Source organism: Mirounga angustirostris, unplaced genomic scaffold (assembly GCF_029215605.1).
Source record: "Mirounga angustirostris isolate CCGP_5_RB_7025 unplaced genomic scaffold, mMirAng1.0.hap1 SCAF_6, whole genome shotgun sequence".
In the NCBI taxonomy this organism is placed as follows: domain Eukaryota; kingdom Metazoa; phylum Chordata; class Mammalia; order Carnivora; family Phocidae; genus Mirounga; species Mirounga angustirostris.
The window spans coordinates 56,014,890-56,035,796 of NW_026991714.1; the positions used below are offsets into that span (position 1 = coordinate 56,014,890).

At 40.9% G+C, this 20,907-nt stretch overlaps 1 long non-coding RNA gene across 1 annotated transcript; it reads right to left on the minus strand.

Annotated features, from left to right (window-relative positions):
* Positions 1-4,700: 4,700 nt before the first annotated feature.
* Positions 4,701-20,515, minus strand: LOC135364644 (uncharacterized). Its single transcript, XR_010412088.1, has 3 exons — positions 20,360-20,515; positions 12,485-12,584; positions 4,701-5,034 (listed from the first exon to the last, which is right to left on the minus strand). It is a non-coding gene; the product is annotated as an uncharacterized LOC135364644 (long non-coding RNA).
* Between the last annotated feature and the right edge of the window lie 392 nt (positions 20,516-20,907).

Consider the following 20,907-nt stretch of genomic DNA (forward strand, 5'->3'; position numbering starts at 1 on the left):
ATTTCATTATAATTGCTTTGATCCAGCCTGGAATAAAAATAAGCCACCTAACCTTGTGCTCAGAGACAGTACCCTGCTCTGGCAGAGTTCAATACATTGTGAACAATTCCCTGCTCTGTAAGTCACACATTGTTAACTGGGGTCAGGAAGAAAGTGACCATGAAATTTTCTGATACTTTTTCTTACTGTTTGTACCTCACATAATAGAAGTCCCCAGTCATTTCACCAAAACTGATTCAAGAAATTTTGTACTGATGGCAAAAGAAAAGTTAGGAGAGGTGATTTGATTACAAGAGGGGTCTTCACTTATAAAAGGAGTCCCTTTAACACAAAAATTGGTAGCAGTGATAATACAGGGGATTCTTCCATGCTGTGAACAGCCCACAGCAAATGGGCCTGATAGTGGCTCATGGAAGTCCATACGGTGCCAAGCCCCTACGAGGTCTAAAGAGATGTCTCATAGCAGCTTACAAAATATTGTTCAGGAACTTCCTATGCCAAAAGCAAAGGTGAAAAACAGGACTGTAAATTGGAGAGAAAGCCAAGAGAGCCAGAGGGAGCCAAGTAGAAAATGCACAGCAGGAGCGGTTTGGAAAGGAGTCCAGGGTTATAACAGGGCCTCTAGTTTCATTGACATATGATGTAAGAGAGTATCAAGTTGAGTTAGAAATCAAATTTCCAGAATAAAACTTCAATAGAAGGATAGAAAGATATACTCTAGTTTGCTTCCTGGAACTTCCTTTACTCCTAAGATAAGAGACTTAAGAGATGAATCCAGAAGATCAAACATCCACCTATTAAGAGTTTTGAGAGGAGAGAATATAGAGAGAAGAGAAATAATCAGAAAAAGAAAACAAGACTAATTTTCCAAACTGAAAGGCAAATTCAAAATGGATGGTTCCACCAAATGCCTAGTAATATAAATGAGAAAAGAAGCATACTTAGGAAAATTGCTGAAATCATGAAAAATGAAAAGAGCAGACCATAAAAACACCCAGGGAATTTGTACCCTGGAGGTTTTGTTAGCTAATGCTGTGGTGCCAATCGTTTTGCAATGTATGCATGTATCAAATCAACGCTATGTACACCTTCAATTTACACAATGTGGTCTGTCAATAAAGCTGGGGGGAAAAGCCTCCAGGGAGAAAAGCAGACTTCTTGTCAGTAAAACCACATATTACAGAACAATATCTTCAAGAATCAATTTTTTTCAGCCTAGAATTTATTTATTTTATTTATTTATTTTCATGATCTGATACAAAGATATTGCAAAATGATTACCACAGTAAGGTTAGTTAACACCTCCATCCCCTCACATCACTACCTTTGTGTGTGTGTGTGTGTGTGTGTGTGATGATAACATTTAAGATCTACTCTCTTAAAAACTTTCAAGTATATAATACATTATTATTAATAATAGTCACCATGCTGTACTTTAGACCCCCAGAACTTATTCATCTTATAGCTGGGAGTTTGTACCTTTTGATAAACATCTCCCTATTTCTCCCACCCCTTAGCCCCTGGCAAACCTTATTCTGTCTATTTCTATGAGTTCAGCTTTTTTTTTCTTTAAGATTTATTTTATTTATTTTTGAGAGAGAGAGAAAAAATGGGAAGAGGGACAGAGGGAGAGAAACTTCAAGCTGACTCCGCACTAAGGGCAGAGCCCAACCTTGGGCTCAATCTCATGACCCATGAGATCATGACCTGAGCCAAAACCAAGAGTCAGATGCACAACCGACTGAGCCACCCAGGCGCCCCTGAGTTCAGCATTTTTTTAAGGTTCCACATGTAAAGAAGGCCAGGAAGTATTTGTCTTTCTCTGTCTGACTTATTGCATTTCGGAAAATACCCTCAAGCTCACCTATGTTGTCACAAAAGGCAGAATTTCCTTCTTTCTCATGGCTGAGTAATATTCCATTTTGTGCATATACCACATTTTCTTTATCCATTCATCCTTTGATAAACACTTAGTTGTCTCCAAGTCTAGTTTTACAGAATAAATATATTTTAAGACAGGAAAAGACAAAAAATTGTATCTCACATTTACCTTTTCTTAGGCTGTCACTTACAGGAATAAACCAAAAAAAACCAGGAAGACAAGGGATCCAGCAAATTGTGTATCCAGTGTGGGAAGATATGAAAGAAGCCCCAGGTGATAGGTCTAACCAGTCCCGACAGCTATACAAAAATCCCCTGAAGGAGGTCTCTGCAGGGGAAAAAAGAGAGTGAATGGTGTTTTCTGCTTAAAAAAAAAAAAAAAAAAGTGGTGAAAATTACATAGGATAGGCATTAAGATGCAGTACTTGGAAAAACTTAAGATTTTGATCAGTATAAAACACATACACACAAAGCAAAGAAGAAACGTCAAGATTAATATCTAAAGAGAACTACACGGAAAAGGCAGTGTCCAAACAGGAACACAACTGAATAGGGGCATGATTTTCATCTGGAGGTGTGGGTCAAGGAAGGGCTAGAGACAGGAAAACCAGTTGGGAAACTATTTCATGAGATAATGGTGGTCTGACCCAAAGTCATGGCAGTGGGATGGAGATGAGTGGGCAAATTTTATAGTTAGTAATTAAAATAGACAAATTGGGAGGTTGATACCAGAGAGGGAAGAGTCAAGATAGACTCTGTGGGTTTTGTTTAGAAATGTGGGCTCAAAATAGTAAAAAAAACACACCAGGAGAAGCAAGCTTGGAAAAGATGAGCTTATTTGGGTGGGAGATGCTGAAGGGAAATCCAAACAAAAATGACCAATCGGTAGCTGGACATACGGCTTGGAGTGTCAGAGCACAGTCTGGTCTAACATGTGGCCTCTTAAACAAGAGCAAAGGGTGTGTTCCCTGGGCTTGCAAATCAAAATATCAAGGATCAAACTTCTAGGGAAAATAATTTAGAATAATAAGCAACAGAATTTATGTTGACTCTTCCTAAAGCTATATCTTAGTTGTTTTGATCCATACAGGTGTTAAGTTTAAGAAAATGTATTTCGCGGTGCCTGGGTAGCTCAGTCGTTAACATCTGCCTTTGGCTCGGGTCATGGTCCCAGGGTCCTGGGATCTAGTCCCGCATGGGGCACCCTGCTTGGCGGGAGGCCTGCTTCTCCCTCTCCCACTCTCCCTCCTTGTGTTCACTCTCTCGCTGTGTCTCTCTCTGTCAAATAAATAAAATCTTTAAAAAAAAGAGAGAGAGAAAGAATGTGTTCCATTCCACCCAAGCAAAATAATTTTGGAATAACAAATATTTTACTTTTGTTTCCTCAAACTTCAGGAAGTTGATACATAGTCCTTCAAGACAACTTCTCTCTCTCCCCAATCCATTTCTCATACAGACCACAGAGAATCTCCTTTACACACTTGTCTTCTTGCTCCTCCATGCCCACCTTTTCCTCTTAGTCCTGCATCACAAAATTTAAAAAAAGATTCAAGCAAATCAGGACTATGGCTGCTGAGTGGGGAAAAGAAACAGCCTGAAGTAAGCCAAGCTTGTCCTTTTCAGCATCAGGGAAGAAGAAAAATTGGAAGTATGCATTTATTGATAACCTTTATCCCATTCTATATGTATTGTTTCTAAATAATAACCTAGCAGTATTAAGTATTCAATCTAGTTAGCAGCAAAGTGATTTCTAGAGGACAGCCAGTGTCCTATCCACTGACAGTCCTCACAGGTGACCCAGTGCTGGATGTGGCTTGTCAGTATCTTTGCATTGCCATCAGTCCGGGAAGCCTGTCTCAAACTACTCAAACTCATGGTAGATTGAAGATTATCAATCCAATCGACTGCCTCTTCCTCCACTTATCATAGGAGTTCCTCCTTCCAGCGTTTAGAATAATGCTATTTCCCTTTCCACAGTACCACCTTCTCATTAACAGAATAGTTCATTGTAAAAATGTAACTCAGTGAGCAGAGAATAAAAGCAACTGGAAATATGTATGTTTCATCTGTGTGCTAGAGGCAGGGCTATGGGTGAAGGATCACTGCTCCACAGCACCCTGCACTGATTGAGCATTTGTGTCTCCCAGTTCCCCATCTCCAGATTGCCCAGCTGTAGCGCCCTTTTCCATTTGTCCGGGCTCAACTCTCTTCTGTGCACTCAATTCTTTCACCATAGGAAAGTACAATGCAATTGGGTTCCAATTACTAAATTAAAATCACATTCTAGAACTGCCTGCTTGAAATTACACCCAGGTGACCTTAACTGGGGTTTTGTGTGTTCCCAAACACTTCAAGAACATATTTACAGTCTCCAGACTTACTCCCACAGATGGCAAACCTTATTTCCCCTATTCCCAATTTAGGAGGAAGCATCTCACTGCTGTCTTGATTGTATTGCTGTCATTCAACAGAAAAATAAAAATCTATCAATATTTCCCAGGCATGTAGAATCCTTCCCTCTCTTCTGCCTTTTGTCTTCTGTCCTCTCTCTCTGTTTCTCTCAAATGTACCTCATCTAGCTATCCAAAAGTCAGGGAAATATAAAATTAAGAAATTTTCATTTTTAGGTTTAAGAGTCACCAGCCAAAGCAGAGATTAGTTAAAATATTTTTGGAGGTGGGTAAAGTCTGGTTCGAGTATTAGTAGGAATTTTGCATTAGATGGTTTTCATAGATTTTTTTCTCTTTGTTTTTTTCATAAATTTTTCATCTTAGCCAAAAATTTTGCAAATTTTACTTTGATACAGCACAAATAGAACTTATATTCTACAATTCACATAGTTGCTTCCATTGACTGATTGGTTTCATGTTCTATCATAATTCCAACTGTTATTTTACCTTATATATCCTCTTGGGTGTCAGCCTGCCGCTTGGGGACATTGAGGAAGGGGTGTGACTGTGTTATAACACAGTGCCTGGCATGCAGTTGATGTGATGTTTCAACATGGCAGCATAGACATTGGCTTCCTGAGCCCTCTGTCTAGACATTCTTCCCTCCAGTCTTCTCAATTTGATGATGCCCAGGCAGAATGAACAATAATTCACCAGGACAGAGAAGGGATGAGGTGGAGATGAGGAGGAGACTCTCTTAAGACTGGAAAGAGAGGAAGAAAGGGCATATAATACATTGTTGATTCTATTTTCTGGCCCTTCTATGCCTTCTAGTTAAGGTATCAATAGCAAATTTCTTTTACGCTTCTGACAGCATTGTCATGTTGAGTCTTGGGCCTTGGGTGGAAATCTGGAAAAGCTATTTAGAAGTTAGCTCTTCTTTTCGCACTCCCACATACACACAGAGAAACCCATACACAGATGCAACTGACACACCCACCAAGAAGCTGCGTGTGCACCTAAGAACACATGGACAGGCAGACAATGACAACGCCCAGTGGTTGCCAGAACCATTGCGGCCACAGATGCCTTCCGCAGCACACAGCCCATGTGCTGGCGTCCTCACTCCCACGCACAAAGACCCACACACAGATGCCACTTCCATACCCACAGCCCTTACTTACTCAGCTGTGGCTTTCCTCCCGCATGCCCTATTTGAACGCAAGACTGTCTTGAATTAGAATTTCCCAAGTCCAATTTTGCTTGACTCATTGAACTTCTCTCTGTGCAGCCTCATGAAAACTCACCTTCTGAATTGTTCAAAATAACTGATAATGGAAGAGAAATAAAGCACAGCTCACTAGACAGCAGTTGGCGGGGGGGGAGGGGGGATGGAAATTTGGAAAGCCAAGTGGGAAGGCTGTCAGGGCTGGTACGGTCCCACCCTCACTGGCTCTTTCAGTGGATGGATACCTGGGTGGTCTGGAAATGGTAACAATGCAGTAATTACTAAGGAGATGACCACTGATGGTAAATGAAGAAGAAAATATGACCTACTATGGAAAGAACTTTAGAACCAAACAGACCTAGATCCAAATCTGGCAATGTCATTTACTAACTGTGATCTTGGGAAAGTTATTTAATATCTGAGTATCAGTTTACTGAGCAATAAAATCTACATTGCAATATTCTTGTGAGAGTTAAGTGTAATGATATATGTAAAGTGGCTATTACAGTGTTTGGCTTCATAAACATGTATTTTACTTTTGTTACTGAAGTTGTTCCCAAAGTATCCTATGAGCTCCCCAGGCAAAAGACAATGGCTTTGGCTTTCAGACTCACTAAGCCAAATTAAAAAGGTTACATGCTCACTCTTTCCTCAAGAATAGAGCACCATTGTATTAAAGAGGGCACGTACCGAATGGAGCATTGGGTGTTATACACAAACAATGGATCATGGAACACTACATCAAAAACTAATGATGTAATGTATGGTGATTAACATAATACAATAAAATTTTAAAAAATGAAAAAAAAGAATAGCGCACCATGGTGAGCAATATTTGATAAAGGAACAAACAAATGAGTGAACAGGAGGATGATCGAATGAAAGGCATGACTACATTACACCTGTTGTTCTTGGAATCTTGAGTACTTAATGCTGAATCTAGTACATAGTCCTAGGGCTAGATATTTCTCAGTTTAATGGCAGAAACAGCTAGGGAAAAAAAGCATTCTAATGAAGAGGGGTACTGAAAGGTTTTATTAGAGCAGAGGAAAAGAGTAACTCTACTAAGAGACAAGGGGATGCTTCAAGAAAGTTCTTCAAAGCAGTGATACGTCACCTCAGTCTTGAAGGATAAATGAGAGTTTATTGGACAGCAAAAACTAATAAAGTCACTCCAGGAAGAAGAGAGATCACGGGCAATTTTTATGACCTGGCCATAGAAGTTACATAAGGTCTCCTCTGACACCAGGCTCTTAACTGGTCAAGGTAGTCAGTCACAAAGTTCCACCCTGGTTCAGGGAGGGAACAGAGACCCTCAGCTCTGGATGGGAGGACTTACAATGTCACATAACAAGGTCACAATGAGATATATTGTGTCAGTCTACAGGAAAATACGGTCTGCCTAGGAAAATACAGTCTGCCACAAAAACATAGAAAGAAGAGCAAGTTTGAGTCCTGTTTTAAATGTGTTGAGTTTCAAATGTCTGCAGGACACCCAGATGAAGAAGATAAATGGGAAATAATAAACTTGGTTCGGGAGTTCAGGATCTGTCAGGATATATGTGGTAATGGAAGTCATGCAAGCAGCTGTTATGGTTATCCAGGGAAAGGGAAGAAAACAGAGAAGGGGAGGGGCAGGAAGGGAGGGAAGGTCTGTTAGTGTCAAGGGGCTGCAGGAACAAAGTACCCACACACTGGGCTAAAAACAACAAAATGTATTGACTCACAGTTCTGGAGGCTAGAAATCTGAAATCAAAGTGTTGGCAGGGCCATGACACCTCTGAAGCCTCTTACAGCGGAGCCTTGCTTGCCTTTTCCAGTTTCTGGTGGCTCCAGGTGTTCCTTGGCTTGTGGCAGCATCACTCTGATCCCTGCCTCCGTCTTCCTGTGGCCGCCTTCCCTCTGAATATGCTGTGTCTAAATTTCCTTTTCTTGGGGCGCCTGGGTGACTCAGTCGGCTAAGCGTCTTCCTTTGGCTCAGGTCATGATCCCCAGATCCTGGGATCAAGTCCTGTATCTGGCACCCTAATTGGCAGGGAGTCTGTGTCTCCCTCTACCCTTCCCCCCCTGCTTGTGAGCTCTCTCTCTCTCTCTCTCTCAAACAAATTAAAAAAAATTCTTCAAATAAATAAATAAATTTCCTTTTCTTATGTGAACCCCAGTCATAGTGGACTCAGAGCAACCCTACCTCACTACAACCTTATGTTAACTTAGCTAATTACATCTGCAATGACCCTATTTCCAAATAAGGTCACATTCTGTGATACTGGAGGTCAAGATTTTAACATATCTTTTTGGACGGGACCCAGTTCAACCCATATAGGGAAGAAGGTGAGGGAAAAGTGGAGGATGGCAGAACCAGAAGCCCAGGGATGTCACAATGTAAGGATGAAGCAGAGGAAGAGGAACCAGTGGGGGGAAAATGAGAAGGGACAATCAGAGAGGAATACATGGGACAAAGATTTGGGGATGAAAGAAAGAAAGATGTGATCCAAAAGTATTCAGTTAACAAAAGGCCTGAATGCTCTGCATTTGAGTCATGAACTGGGAGGACTAGAAACTTTGGTGGGACCAGACTTAAGAGGAGTGGTGGGCAGGAGCTCATCAGTGGGATGCCAATGACTGATAGATGAGGAGTGGTAGCTGTCAGTCTGCATCATGGGGCTGCAGCAATTCCTCTTGCAGAAACTCCTCTAGTACTTTGCCCCAAAGCTAGCTCTAGTAATCTCTTCTTCCTCTTAGCTAAGTTCCACACACAGAACTAAAACGAAAACTTGAAAGTGAAAGGGAGAGAAAAAGAACATAATCGTGGGGAGCAAGTTGGGACTGTCATTTTAGGAACTTTCTTGTCATTTCCCCATAAGTGGAAAAGAAGCTTTGAGCAGCATGTGCTGGTCCAGGGTGGCTGCTGAATGGGGAGCACCCAGCAGCCCTTCGTGAGAGCGGCAGATGCAGGGACGGGACTCTGCAAAGAAAAAATGAGTGATTAACTTAAGGAGTAATATCAAAGGTTTGGAGAATGGAGAGAGGATGCAAATGCCAGGAGAAAAAGGATGTGGCCAGGGCTAGGCTTAATTGTTTATTTCCTTGATGCCTAAAGAGCATCCAAGCAGAGAGGTGGTTCTGGGCAGCTTCCCTTAAAACTGTAGCTTCTACAAGTGAGAGCCTGGGAGAACAGACTTTTTCTTCCCTAACACTCTTTAAAGACTCATTCCATTGCCCAGACCCAGACCCCCTGACTTTCTCACTCTTCTCAAGTCTGCTGTTCCTCTTGTACATTTTATTCTTGTAGACTCTGCCCTCTTCCATTAAATACTTCTGGTTCTTGCTTTTCTCTTACCCCTTTCTCCACCCGTAGTTGGCCTAAATCACACACAGATGACTGAAGCAGCAAATTTTCCTCCTTCTTTTCTGGAACTTCTGTTCCATCCCTAAAACCCAGGTCATTAGTCTTCATGTTTGCCCACATTTCCTGAGTCTCAATGACAGACAGAAAAAGAGAAAGACTTGTGTGGTGCCCCCCCCCCAGAAGATGGAGTAAGATCTGTACAACCCTGAAATCCAGGCCATGAAATGGATAGAAATGGCAAAATTCGAGCTACAGTTTTACAAGCTGAATATGGTTAGTGCAACATTTTTTAATTTATCCCCAAACAGCAACTGATCCTTTCTTCTTATGGTGGCTGAGAATTTTGGCTTTGGCTTCTCTTCAGAGGGAGTTTTGTTCTAATTGGTTGAGTACACAATGATAGTAGTGATCCACCCCCTAATTTGTTAGCTTACTGGGAGAATAGAGTAAGGGAGCGTGGTAAATCCGTTTATCTCAAAGTGTGTAGGATAATAAATGGGACAATATCTTTATATACTCAGATAAAGGACTGAAGAGGAAATGTGTTAAGAAATGTGGCTCAGCACAAGTTAACAAGTAATATAGCTATTCTCATATGAAATATACTGACTAATACTACTTGGAAGGCAGGAGGGTGTAGTGGGCAAGAGTGCATAATCTAGAGCCAGATTATGATTCAAATTTGCTTTGCTGGAGCAAATTAGTCAACATCTGAGGATGACCATGGTAACAAATCCACAGAGTTAATAAAACTAAATGAGTTAATATAAAGATCATTGACTAGCACATAGTAACACTATAAAAATGTCACTCATTATTATGCAAATTAACAGGTAATGAAGTACCTAAAACTATAATAGTGTTATTTTAAAATTCTAGTCTCCAACAATATAACATGGTCTATTGTATACAGCACATAGTATAATGGAACATTTTTAATTTCTGTTTTATTCTAAGCCATTTTTCCTACAAACATTTTAAATGTTTAAAATCTAAAATAGCGTTTTGTAAAATACAGCTTTTTGTGAATGCTGTTTGTTCTTTACTCAAATATCCAAAAATATAAACAATATATTTTGTTTTTATAAAAGGAAATAAAAGGAGGTTAACATTGAAAATGAAAAGCAGATTTCTTTTTAAACTTGGCTTTTGATAAATATACAAGCTATTGTTTTCCACAATGAAATATAGCCAGTGTCTTGGAAGGACTGCTCTCCTGAGCATCAGATTTAATTAATGAAATTTAAAATCCAGATTCTTAACCTCTTCCATATTTAAAGTGTAACATTAAAGATATTGACAACCTGGGCGCCTGGGTGGCTCAGTTGGTTAAGCGACTGCCTTCGGCTCAGGTCATGATCCTGGAGTCCCGGAATCGAGTCCCGCATCGGGCTCCCTGCTCGGCAGGGAGTCTGCTTCTCCCTCTAACCCTCCTCCCTCTCATGCTCTCTGTCTCTCATTCTCTCTCTCTCAAATAAATAAATAAAATCTTTAAAAAAAAAAAAAAGATATTGACAACCTGTCCCTACTTTCACTTTGTAAATATCCAGATGACACTGAACCAGCTAACTTTGGGTACAAGTAACATATATCTTCTTACCGTCACCGTTAAGTGCTCTACTCGCCTAGCGTGTGTGCGTCCACATGCACGCACACACACACACACACATACACACACACCTGCATCAGTTAGGAGTACTTTCAGTAGCAGGTAACCTAACAGTGGCTCAAGTGAATATGTGATTGTTGTTTTCATTTAACAAAATGAAGGCAAATGACTTCTGGCATTGGTTCCATGGCTCAAAAATGGCAAGGCTTTCTCTCAAGGCTGTAGGCTGGCTACCTCATGCCAAACCACCACTTCAACATTCATGGCAGAAAGAAGGGGTTTATACACACCAACATCCATGTCTGTCCTTGTATCAAAAGCGCAGAAAACATCCTCAGAAGCTCTCCTCTACCCTTCACACACACACACACCCTTAGTTTCATCATCCACAATTGGGTCACATGACCCCCTGTAATTGCAAAGGAGTCTGGGAAAATGAGAGGAACAAGGTACTTAGGATCATTTTAGATCAAAGATGATTCAGCACCTGGGCCTAGGCATTACCACCCTGAATAAAATTAGGACTATGTCCAGAGAAAATTTAAATTTTGGAAAAATTGATCAGAAAAATAAGGATAAGAATACTGGCTTTGATTTGAGAGAATCTGCATTTGTTTTTCAAAATGCAATGGGAATTTTGACAAGTTTTAAATAAGCCGAGGTAACATGAACTCATTTTTTTTTAATCACCATGGTAGCTATGAGAAAGCAGCTTGAAGAGGTGCATCAGAGGAAGTGAAGATTTCAGTGAGGTGGCTTGGCCAGAACAGCGCTACTGGAGATGGAGTAAAGGTGGATAGTTCAAGACAGATAAACAGGGACTCCTGGGTGGCTCAGTCGTTAAGCATCTGCCTTCGGCTCAGGTCATGATCCCGGGGTCCTGGGATCGAGCCCAGCATCGGGCTCCTTGCTCAGCGGGAAGCCTGCTTCTCCCTCTCCCACTCCCACTACTTGTGTTCCCTCTCTCGCTGTGTCGCTCTCTCTGTCAAATAAATAAAATCTTAAAAAAAAAAAATCAAGACAGATAGACACTGGACAGAACTTACATGTGAGGAAATTTGCTCTTTCATTCAATTACATGGCTTTGCAATACCACTGCGTTTTATCACCTTCTTAAGTATGACCTCTGCTGAATTGTGGCTACATTTTCTTCTTAAATGCTTTTAAAATAAATGCCTTAACACGCTGAAAAAAATTCAACCTGATATTTAGCATTTTCTCCTACTTGAATTGACTGTATCTACCAGGCAGTCCTGAAGCAGTCAGTTCATTCAGCCTCTGAACTCAGAGCTCCCTCACCCTTCCAGAAAAAATAAATAAATAATGGTCAGTCTCATCTTTTTATAGATACAGCCTGTCAGAGGTTTAGCTTTGCATAATTTGCCATAATAAATTATAAGCTTCTCCCTGTTTTTCTGAGTTCATGAAATTAGGATAATGGTAGTAAGATTCCCCCAGAAACTGTGTTCTGGGGTTAATCAGTGTGTTCCTAATTGAAATTATGAGTGGAGTAAATGAGGAGAAACACATTTCACTTTTGGAAGTCTCCACTGTAAATTTACTGTGGCTGAATGCTAACTCCTTCTGGAAAAAACATCTTAATTTAGTTGCAGCGGGAACTGGTATTAGCGCTAGTGTTCCTTCAAGAGAAATTTAGATGACTATGACCCAGCCTGTCCCATTCTGCTCTTTTGGTATCTAAGCCCTTCAATAGTGACTGGCCAGTCATCCTCAGGATGTTCTTTGTGCATCAAGTTTGAGCTTCTTAAATTATGATGGAAGGGAGATATATAGCATCAGAATGAGTTCTTTGTAAATAATTTAAATTTTTCACTTCCATTAATTTGAGTAGAGATGGCTTTATCCACAAGTCCCAAGAGGAAACTGGGGTCTGGCTGTTATATGGAGAATTGAATGACAGGTAAAATTAAACTGGGTGGCTGGGGCCAGAAGCAGGAAATCCTGGGCTCATGGATCTTTACAGGCTGAAAGATCCTGCTTTGAAGACTTGGAGGGGGAAGGGCTACCTTTGGGAATCTTCAGAGAGTTGAAAACAGATCTCCAGGTGATCAGTGCAGAGAGTGAACGTTTGCAGCCACAATATCCAGTTCAAGCGTTCTTGTACAACTGAAGGAAAGAAAAGAAATCAGAAGACATTTAATGCCTTTTAAATCCAGGTAGGTTTAAACATAATAAAAACACATGCCAATTCCTTCACTTCCTGGCCTAATACGCCCCAGGTATGGTTGTGAAGCCTGATCCAGACTATAGGAACAATGAATCAGAAAGCCTTGGTATAATTGCAAAGTTTCTATACGTCCCCTATTTTGAGTTAGTCTCAGCAGCCAAAACTGATTTGTAAGATGTTGGGGGAAATGGGTTTTTGATTGCATTCTTGAGCTTCCAAATAAATAGTAGACATCTCCTGGTTATTAAGGATTGCTGACCAGTACTTGGTTTATCTACATCACCTCCTGTTAATTCAACAAACAAAAGGCTCAGAGAACTGCTATTAGTTATCGTACACATTTTCAATAGCAACAGCCTATATTAGCTTCTGTTTATCACAGACTTCCCTAATCTTGTTATATGGCTTTTAGATCTTATTGGTCTGATAAATATATTTGGAGTGCTCAGAATCTCAAATAACTGTTAGGTTTTCATTACCCACCCGACTGACTATCGCTCATCTCACTCTTAATCATACAGCATCCCCTTCCTCCCCTCCCCCCCCCCACCCCCAGCAGTGCTGCTTATGTACTTTGTCAATCTGAAGGCAATAATAATTGTAACCCACCCATGTGACTTTCCGTTTCTGGCAAGCCAAACAAATCACTGCATATTTCTGTACTTCCCTTTCCTTTTATCAGTGGTCAGGGGGTAATCATCATGGCCGCCTACTTTGTTTTCATGGGTTCGGAGAGGACTGACATTCATGGAACATTGTGAACAAAGAAGAAAGCTGCTTATAAATGCCTCAAATTACTATTTTCACAAGTCTTTTTTTAAAAAATTTGTTATTGTTATGTTAATCACCATACATTACATCATTAGTTTTTGATGCAGTGTTCCATGATTCATTGTTTGTGTATAACACCCAGTACTCCATGCAGAATGTGCCCTCTTTAATACCCATCACCAGGCTGACCCATCCCCCCAACCCCCCTCCCCTCTAGAACCCTCAGTTTGTTTTTCAGAGTCCATCATCTCTCATGGTTCATCTCCCCCTCCAATTTCCCCACCTTCATTCTTCCCCTCATGCTATCTTCTTCTTCTTTTTTTTTCTTAACATATATTGCATTATTTGTTTCAGAGGTACAGATCTGTGATTCAACAGTCTTGCACAATTCACAGCGCTCACCGTAGCACATACCCTCCCCAGTGTCTATCACCCAGCCCCTATCTCTCCCAGCCCACCCCCCACTCCAGCAACCCTCAGTTTGTTTCCTGAGATTAAGAATTCCTCATATCAGTGAGGTCATATGATACATGTCTTTCTCTGATTGACTTATTTCGCTCAGCATAACATGTTCCAGTTCCATCCACGTCATTGCAAATGGCAAGCTCTCATTCCTTTTGATGGCTGCATAATATTCCATTGTATATATATACCACCTCTTCTTTATCCATTCATCTGTCGATGGACATCTTGGCTCTTTCCATAGTTTGGCTATTGTGGATATTGCTGCTATAAACATCGGGGTGCACGTACCCCTTCGGATCCCTACATTTGTATCTTTGGGGCAAATACCCAGTAGTGCAATTGCTGGGTCGTATGTTAGCTCTATTTTCAACTTTTTGAGGAACCTTCATACTGTTTCCCAGAGTGGCTGCAACAACTTGCATTCCCACCAACAGGGTAGGAGGGTTCCCCTTTCTCTGCATCCCCGCCAACATCTGTCATTTCCCGACTTGTTAATTTTAGCCGTTCTGACTGGTGTGAGGTGGTATCGCATTGAGGTTTTGATTTGGATTTCCCTGATGCCGAGCGATGTTGAGCACTTTTTCATGCGTCTGTTGGCCATTTGGATGTCTTCTTTGGAAAAATGTTTGTTCATGTCTTCTGCCCATTTCTTGATTGGATTTTTTGTTCCTTGGGTGTCGAGTTTGATAAGTTCTTTATAGATTTTGGATACTAGCCCTTTATCTGATATGTCATTTGAAAATATCTTCTCCCATTCTGTTGGTTGTCTTTTGGTTTTGCTGACTGTTTCTTGTGCTTTGCAAAAGCTTTTTATCTTGATGAAGTCCCAATGGTTCATTTTTGCCCTTGCTTCCCTTGCCTTTGGTGATGTCTCTAGGAAGAAGCTGCTGAGGCTGAGGTAGAAGAGGTTGCTGCCTGTGTTCTCCTTTAGGATTTTGATGGACTCCTGTCTCACATTGAGGTCTTTCAACCATTTGGAGTCTATTTTTGTGTGTGGCATAAGGAAATGGTCCATTTTCATTCTTCTGCATATGGCTGTCCAATATTCCCAACACCATTTGTTGAAGAGACTGTCTTTGTTCCATTGGACATTCTTTCCTGCTTTGTCAAAGATTAGTTGACCATAGAGTTGAGGTTCCATTTTTGGGCTCTCTGTTCTGTTCCATTGATCTATGTGTCTGTTTTTGTGCCAGTACCATACTGTCTTGATGATGACAGCTTTGTAATAGAGCTTGAAGTCTGGAATTGTGATGCCACCAGCTTTGCTTTTCTTTTTCAACATTCCTCTGGCTATGCGGGGTATTTTCTGGTTCCATACAAATTTTAGGATTATTTGTTCCATTTCTTTGAAAAAAGTGGATGGTATTTTGATGGGGATTGCATTGAATGTGTAGATTGCCCTAGGTAGCATTGACATCTTCACAATATTTGTTCTTCCAATTCATGAGCATGGAACGTTTTTCCATTTCTTTGTGTCTTCCTCAATTTCTTTCATGAGTATTTTAGTTTTCTGAGTACAGATTCTTTGCCTCTTTGGTTAGATTTATTCCTAGGTATCTTATGGTTTTGGGTGCAATTGTAAATGGGATCGACTCCTTAATTTCTCTTTCTTCCGTCTTGTTGTTGGTGTATAGGAATGCCACTGATTTCTGTGCATTGATTTTATATCCTGCCACTTTACTGAATTCCTGTATGAGTTCTAGCAGTTTTGGGGTGGAGTCTTTTGGGTTTTCCCACATAAAGTATCATATCATCTGCAAGGAGTGAGAGTTTGACTTCTTCTTTGCCAATTCAGATGCCTTTGATTTCTTTTTGTTGTCTGATTGCTGTGGCTAGGACTTCCAATACTATGTTGAATAGCAGTGGTGATAGTGGACATCCCTGCCGCGTTCCTGACCTTAGGGGGAAAGCTCTCAGTTTTTCTCCATTGAGAATGACATTCACTATAGGTTTTTCATAGATGGCTTTTATGATACTGAGGTGTGTACCCTCTATCCCTATACTCTGAAGAGTTTTGATCAAGAAAGGATGCTGTACTTTGTCAAATGCTTTTTCTGCATCTATTGAGAGGATCATATGATTCTTGTTCTTTCTTTTGTTAATGTATTGTATCACCTTGATTGATTTGCAGATGTTGAACCAACCTTGCAGACCAGGGATAAATCCCACTTGGTCGTGATGAATAATCCTTTTAATGTACTGTTGGATCCTGTTGGCTAGTATTTTGTGAGAATTTTTGCATCCATGTTCATCAAGGACATTGGCCTGTAATTTTCCTTTTGGATGGGGTCTTTGTCTGGTTTGGGGATCAAGGTAATGGTGGCCTCATAAAACGAGTTTGGAAGTTTTCCTTCCATTGCTATTTTTTGGAACAGCTTCAGAAGAATAGGTATTAATTCTTCTTGAAATGTTTGGTAGAATTCCCCTGGGAAGCCATCTGGCCCTGGGCTTTTGTTTCTTGGGAGATTTGTGATGACTGCTTCAATTTCCTTAGTGGTTATAGGTCTGTTCAGGTTTTCTATTTCTTCCTGGTTCAATTTTGGTAGTTGATACATCTCTAGGAATGCATCCATTTCTTCCAGGTTATCTAATTTGCTGGCATAGAGTTGCTCATAATATGTTCTTATAATTGTTTGTATTTCTTTGGTGTTGGTTGTGATCTCTCCTCTTTCATTCATGATGTTGTTGATTTGGATCATTTCTGTTTTCTTTTTGATAAGTCTGGCCAGGGGTTTATCAGTCTGCTTAATTCTTTCAAAGAACCAGCTCCTAGTTTCGTTGATCTGTTCTACTGTTCTTTTGGTTTCTATTTCATGGATTTCTGCTCTGATCTTTATTATTTCTCTTCTCCTGCTGGGTTTAGGCTTTATTTGCTGTTCTTTCTCCAGCTCCTTTAGGTGTAGGGTTAGGCTGTGTACTTGAGACCTTTCTTGTTTCTTGAGAAAGTCCTGTATTGCTATATACTTGCCTCTTAGGACTGCCTTTGCTGCCTCCCAAAGATTTTGAACAGTTGTGTTTTCATTTTCATTGGTTTCCATGCATTTTTTTAATTCTTCTTTAATTTCCTGGTTGACCCATTCATTCTTCAGTAGGATGTTCTTTAGCCTCCATGTATTTGAGTTCTTTCCGACTTTCCTCTTGTGATTGAGTTCTAGTTTCAAAGCATTGGGGTCTGAAAATAGGCAGGGAATGATCCCAGTCTTTTGGCACTGGTTGAGACCTGATTTATGACATAGGATGTGATCGATTCTGGAGAATGTTCCACGGGCACTAGAGAAGAATGTGTATTCTATTGCTTTGGGATGGAATGTTCTGAATATGTCTGTGAAGTGCATTTGGTCCAGTGTGTCATTTAAAGTCTTTATTTCCTTGTTGATCTTTTGCTTAGATGATCTGTCCATTTCAGTGAGGGGGGTGTTAAAGTCCCCCACTATTACTGTATTGTTGTCAGTGTGTTTCTTTGCTTTTGTTATTAATTGCCTTATATAACTGGCTGCTCCCATGTTAGGGGCATAGATATTTACAATTGATCGATCTTCTTGTTGGAGAGACCCTTTAAGTAGGATATAGTGTCCTTCCTCATCTCTTATTACAGTCTTTGGTTTAAAATCTAATTTTCTGATAGAAGGATTGCCACCCCAGCTTTCTTCTGGTGTCCATTAGCATGGTAAATGGTTTTCCACACCCTCACTTTCAATCTGGGGGTGTCTTTGGTTCTAAAATGAGTCTCTTGCAGACAGCATATCAATGGGTCTTGTTTTTTAATCCAATCTGATAGCCTGTGTCTTTTGATTGGGGCATTTAGCCCATTTACATTCAGGGTAACTATTGAAAGATATGAATTTAGTGCCATTGTATTGCCTGTCAGGTGACTGTTACTGTATATTGTCTGTGTTCCTCTCTGGTCTATGTTGCTTTTAGGCTCTCTCTCTGCTTAGAGGACCCCTTTCAATATTTGTTGTAGGGCTGGTTTCGTGTTTGCAAATTCCTTTAGTGTTTGTTTGTCCTGGAAGCTTTTTATTTCTCCTTCTATTTTCAATGACAGCCTAGCTGGATATAGTATTCTTGGCTGCATATTTTTCTCGCTGAGTGCTCTGAATATATCATGCCAGTCCTTTCTGGCCTGCCAGGTATCTGTGGATAGGTCTGTTGCCAGTCTAATGTTTCCAACATTGTAGGTTACAGATCTCTTGTCCTGAGCTGCTTTCAGTATTTTCTCTTTGTCTCTGAGACTCGTAAGTTTTACTATTAGATGTTGGGGTGTTGACCTATTTTTGTTGATTTTGAGAGGGGTTCTCTATGCTTCCTGGATCTTGATGCCTGCTTCCTTCCCCAAAGTAGGGAAGTTCTCTGCTATAATTTGCTCCAGTATACCTTCTGCCCCTCTCTCTCTTTCTTCTTCTTCTGGGATCCCAATTATTCTAATATTGTTTCATCTTATGGTATCGCTTATCTCTCGAATTCTGCTCTCGTGATCCAGTAGTTGTTTATCTCTTTTTTTCTCAGCTTCTTTATTTTCCATCATTTGGTCTTCTATATCACTGATTCTCTCTTCTGCCTCATTTATCCTAGCAGTTAGCACCCCCATTTTTGATTGCACCTCATTAATAGCCTTTTTGATTTCGACTTGGTTAAGTTTTAGTTCTTTTATTTCTCCAGAAAGGGTTTCTCTAATAACTTCCATGCTTTTTTCAAGCCCATCTAGTATCTTTAAAGTGATGATTCTGAACTCTAGATCTGACATCGTACTAATGTCTGTATTGAGTAGGTCCCTGGCAGCTGGTACTACCTCTTGTTCTTTTTGTTGAGGTGATTTTTTCTGTCTTGTCATTTTGTCCAGAGGAGAATAGATTAATGAGCAAGCAAAATGCTAACAGGGTAACAACGTCCCCAGAAAATATACTCCAAACAAATCAGAAAGACCTGAATCTGGGGGAAAGAAAGGGAAAGAAAGAAAAAAGAAAAAGAAAGAAAAAAGAAAAAGATAAAAACAAGCAAAAACAGAACAAAACAAAAAAAAAAACAGAATATGATCAAATATGATCAGGCTGGTGCATAGATCAGTGCCACACACTAGATTTTGGGCGTATTTTGGTCTGTTAGAAGAAAGTGCCTCCCAAAATTTTAAAGAAAGAAAAACTTATATATGTACAAAAATAACAGCTGTTATGATGAAGGGATGGAATATGACTGTAAAGATGAAAATTATAAAAAATTTTATAAAAGGAATTGATAAGAAGTTGTTTGAGAAAAGAAAGAAGAGGATTTAAAAGAAAAAAGAAAAAAAGGGAGAGAATGTGATCAGGCAGGAGAGTAGAACAAAACCATACACTAGAGATTTAGGGTATATTTTGATCTGTTAGAAGAAACTGTATCTCAAAATTTTAAAGATAGAACAACTTATATATATATGCCAAAAATAAGGGTAACTACTATGAAGGGATAGAATATGACTCTAAAAATGAAAATTAAAAAAAAAAAACGGATTGAGAAGATGTTGGTTGAAAAAGTGAAAAAGAAAAATTCAAAAAAAAAACTCAGTTAAAAAAATAATTAACTTTGAAAGACTAAAGAATCATGGTACAAAAGCCATGGATTCTATGTGCAGTATTCCCCTAGCGCTGGAGTTCTGCCATTCTCATTGATTGGTAAACTTGGTCTTGGCTGGCTGCTCTTGCTGATCTTCTGGGGGAGGGGCCTGTTGCCGTGGTTCCCAAATGTCTTTGTTGGAGGCGGAATTGCCCCACCCTTGCTGGTCTGAGTTTAATAATCTGCTCAGGTTTGCTCTCGGGAGCTTTTGTTCCCTGCAAGCTTTCTGTACAGCTTTGGAGGCCGAGAGTGAAAATGGCAGCCTCCCAATCTCCGCCCCGGAGGAGCCAAGAACTCGGGGCCCCACTCCTCAGTGAGCCCCCAGAGAAAAGCAGTCAGTCACTCCCGTCTCCTTGGTCTCCGGCTGCACCCCATGCTCACGTGGCCTGTGACCGTGCATTTCTATCTCTGGCACCCAACCCTGTGTGGAGTCTCCAAACCCAGCAGATCCCTGCAGTGCACTCCCTAGCCACTCCTCCCATGGGAGGAGGGGGAGTCTCCCGGATCTGCCGCCTGTTGGGTTCCTGCTGGAGGAGCAGTAGCCTGACTGTGCCACGGATCACAGTTTATGGCAACCCCGAGCTGAGAGCCTGTGCCTCGCCTCTGTCTCTGCAGCCGGCTTCCCCGCTCCGATACCTGGGAGCTCTGCTGCACTCAGGCACCCCCAGTCTTTCTGTGACCCCGAGGGTCCTGAGACCACACTGTCCCATGAGGGTCCCACCCCTCACTTAGCCACTGGAGCGACGTCCCTCAGCGGAGCTGACTTCTAAAAGTTCTTATTTTGTGCTCCGCGGCTCTATCACTTGCCGGTAGCAGCTGACGGAGGCCCCCTCCCCCGCCGTCTATCCTCCCGAATATCGCCTCAGATTCCCTTCTCTGCACGTCCTACCTTCCAGAAAGTGGTCGCTTTTCTGTTCAGAGAGTTGCTGCTATTCTTTTCTTTGATCTCCTATTGAGTTTGTAGGTGTTCAGAATGGTTTGATCCCTATCCAGCTGAATTCCTGAGACCAGATGAAATCCAGGTCTCCTACTCCTCCGCCATCTTCTATTTTCACATGTCTTAACTGTCATAACAAGAAGGAAAATCTTCACAGTTGGAAAGGGCTTTCTGAAAATTAGCCCCACTGCACCAAACCTTTGATCCTTTGGTCAAACTGTCAATCTCTTGAGAACTCAGCTTTCTTGTGAAATTTCCAGGCTGTTCCCAAAACAATTGGTTGCATAAGATCTGAGAGCTAGACCCACAAAGCTTCTCTGTGTTTTGGAAAGTTCCCTACATATGCCTAGGTAAAACGATGGTACTAGCACAGAGAGACAGAGACCCCAGGGAGTGGCACCGCCCTGTTCTTATGCTGGGCTCACTTGTTTCTTTCTCTCACCATCTTTTTTCCCTCCCACTGCCCTTCTTTCTGTACTCCCCTCTCCTCTCCTCTGTTT